The sequence below is a fragment of the Gavialis gangeticus genome, unplaced genomic scaffold, assembly GCF_001723915.1.
Source record: "Gavialis gangeticus isolate Ggan-Ray unplaced genomic scaffold, GavGan_comp1, whole genome shotgun sequence".
Lineage (NCBI taxonomy): Eukaryota > Metazoa > Chordata > Crocodylia > Gavialidae > Gavialis > Gavialis gangeticus.
In genome coordinates this window covers 171,873,810-171,877,262 of record NW_017729022.1, presented here as the reverse complement: position 1 = coordinate 171,877,262, position 3,453 = coordinate 171,873,810, and the positions used below count along the sequence as shown (strand labels likewise).

The 3,453-nt window shown below is 42.6% G+C and overlaps 1 protein-coding gene across 3 annotated transcripts in view; it reads left to right on the top strand.

Annotated features, from left to right (window-relative positions):
• SUSD4 (sushi domain containing 4) overlaps positions 1–3,453 on the top strand; it is a 193,709-nt gene that overhangs the window by 101,278 nt on the left and 88,978 nt on the right. The gene's annotated exons all lie outside the window — the stretch shown is intronic.

The following is a 3,453-nucleotide window of genomic DNA, read 5'->3' as shown; positions in this document are numbered from 1 at the left end:
CCCCCCCCACAACGAAGGTGGCACCAGTTGCCCATGCTCCACTCATTGTTATAATATAGACTTGCTCCCTGCCATAGGGATCTTCAACAACAGGCTCTTTCCTGGGATTAGATGCGTAAACTGGAACAGCTATTGAGGTAGCTTGTTGCTCAGTGTTCCTATCCTGTTAACAAAAATCCAGAAAGAATATGAGAAGCTGAGGGATAGCTTAATGGTTAAGGCTCTCCTAAGGTACATCCTCTTGGCTCTTGAGATGTGGGCAGCCTAAAATCAGATACTTCCTCTGTTGCAGTTATATATCCTCCACTCCAGTTATATAAACCAGAACATGACAAAATGGCATGCTTGAGAGAGACATGCTCACTCTCCCTGTCCAGTGATTAGGCCATGCATTTGAGAGACAGGAGGCTGGGCTTGAAATTCTTGCTCAGTATGCACCCCTTCATCCATAGGCATGCTGAGAGGACAGTGATAAGACTGCCCTGCTGCAAAATTTCTCATTCGAAAAACTTATTTTGGGTGTCAGTTTCAGTTGTAGTCAAAGAAGCTTGCTGGCAGCGGTGGGAAGGGTGTAAGTATTTAGGCAGTACAGACATTCTCAGGTATTTAGACAGTACAGTATTTAGACAGTACAGTACAGTATTTAGACAGTATTTAGACAGTACAGTATTTAGGCAGTACAGACATTCTCAAGTATTTAGACAGTACAGACATTCAGAAAGCCTGAGCCTGAATTGATTCAATCTTTGCAGGTTTGTCTAACCTGTAGATTGAACAGATTTGCAAGTGAATAGACATTCAGTTTTGATTCTGCAAATGCAGCCACATGCCTGCAGTGGCTCAGGCCAGAAGCTGGGGGGGCGCTAGAGTGAGTCCTCTGCTGAAGGGAAACTGAGCTAAGGGGACAGTGTGGCCAGGCCCTGGCAGGCTGAATGTGATTGGGGAGGGGTTTAAACCATCACCTTGGCCTGCAGAGTCCCCAGCCGAGGTATGCCAGGAAGGGGGGAAGCAGCTCCTGTCAGGGGTCCCCAGTTCCCCCAACCCCACCCACTCGCTCACTGCTCCAGCAGCAGAAGTAAAAGCCTGTCCTGACCCTGGTAGCCTGAGGGGAAGGGGGGGTTTAATCTCCACAGTTGCAGGGGTGGGGGCCGGTGCAGGCATGGATAGGCTCTGCTCATACACCTAGGGCCATGGTGGCCACACACCAGTAGCCTGAGTGAAATGGGGGAGTGCCGCAGGCACCAACATGGCGCTGGCTCTATCCCATGCTGGAGATTCCCTCAGGCAGGGCCCACTCTGCAGCGCCTGGGCCAAGTCCCTTAGAGTAGCGGTGCCTGAGGAGAAGAGAGGGGCCGGGTCAACCTTGCTTGGCTGGAACAGACAACCCAGCCCAGCCCAGGGCTGTAGAGCATGCTGGGAGCTGGAGGACTCTGATTTAACTTAAATCAGGAAGGGGCCCAGGACAAGTTCCATAAACCTATTTGACCTCAATCAGTTAAGTCTGATACTACATTCAACCAGGTTTATCTCAAACCAGTTTTGGCTGTTTTGAAACTGGTTTATGTGCCTGGACTTCTGTTCTGTTACAAGTTTAAACCAGTTTCTGATCACTGAAATCAGTTTGTGTTTAACGTCTGTCCCTAGCCTTCATGAATTTTATGGAACCACAATCGTTTTGCATCAGCTGAGGATCTATCCTCTGAGCCTTTATAGCCTCTCTTTGTTGGGAGAGGAGACTATTTGTTTCTGCAGAGTGAATATTATATTATTGTTATGCTGCTCCCATGCATTTCAGCTGAGGCAGTTTTTAAACCTCGACTTGAGAGGCCTAATTCTGCCCTTCTGTACACATGTCTTACTAAAGTCGGTGGGAATTCTTTACTTGAATCTGAAACCAGAATTTACTTCACAATATGTTTCTTCCAGCTCCTTAATGGCTTTGTAAATGTATCAAAAATAGTGATACAAACTGATGCAACTGCCCTGTCCTCATGACACTGTAGTGATACAAGTGTTGTTGAATCCTATCTGATAGTTGCTGTTCTGTGGTCTTAATATTTCAGTACATGTGTAGAAAAAGAATTATTATGGCTTGTGTATTTACTTAAATTTGGTATTGCATGATGCTTTTTGCTTTGTTTTTCAGTTCAGTGCTGTGACAGTGTCATTTGTAAATTACAATTGTTGCTGAAGGTATAGGTTGTAGTCATGTTGGTCTAAGATAGCCAGACATGTTTCTTTGGGTAAATCCAATATCTTTTATTAGACCAACTAAAATAGCTGAAAAATTATTCTTTGCAAGCTTCTGGGTACAAACACCCTTTGTCAGGCTGAGGAGGTGTCTCCATTGGTCTGCGCTCTTCTGGAGTTATTTTAGTATGAAAGGGGTTGGAGTGGACAGGTAATACACATGTAATCTGAAATGTTCAAGTATTCAGTTCAAATCAGTAGAATATTTCATTTATTAACTCATATAACATCCATCATACACTGTATGTAGATGCGTTTTATAAAATATACAAAAATATTCTCTAGAGCCATAAAATACTAGAGTCAGTGGCCATCTCTTTCAAAGAACTTGTCTACCAGACTATCTAGCTCTCAGAGGCTAGGGATTTTTCATTTGTGGCCACAGGTTTTGCTGGTGCAATTGTCTGTGGAATTCATATCATGGTGATGTTTGTCTACTAGATGTACATGTACAATTCTCCTGTCAGACATTTGAGTGAATTTGGAGTCGCTTATGTTTGCGAGGTCCAGGTATGTTCATTTAATAAAAAATGTGTTCCCAAATGTTCCATATAAAAACCTTACTTGAATGTGATCTGATGCAAATGTGGAAGGCAGGGTGGGGTTCCTCAGCTGGAAAATATTTATCTAGCGGCAAAATCATGTAGCCAGCCTCATCTGCTCCAGACCTGTAGGTACGTAACATCTCTAACTTTGTAGGGTTCAGTATATTATCACTGACCTCTTCTTATTGTTCTTGAAACCAGATAATTAGCCAGCAAGTAGGACACAAATTTTCTGCTCTCTGACTTTTTTTTCAACCCTTCTTAGAGGGCAAGCAACTAAATATTTTAACATTTGAAGCTTGCATATGTTTCTCAAATACAGCACATTCAGACAAGGAGGTAGCAAAAAACCAGGTAATTATGGTCATATCCTTATCCTCCATTTCCCTGGTAAGACCAGAGAGAAAAAATCACTATAGCATCACAACTCCTAGAACTTCAAGGAGCAAAGGGTTTTGACACAATCATATACAAAAATGGAAATATTGAAGATCTGTTTTCATGTCCAAAATGTTTATCAGCTTTTAAAAATATATATATTCCATGACTCCCAGTGCTTTCTAACTTACATTTTATTATGGTTTAATACTATAATATACACATATTAAACCTAACTATCCTCATATCAAACTGGGTTGTTCTTGGAAAGATGTAAATG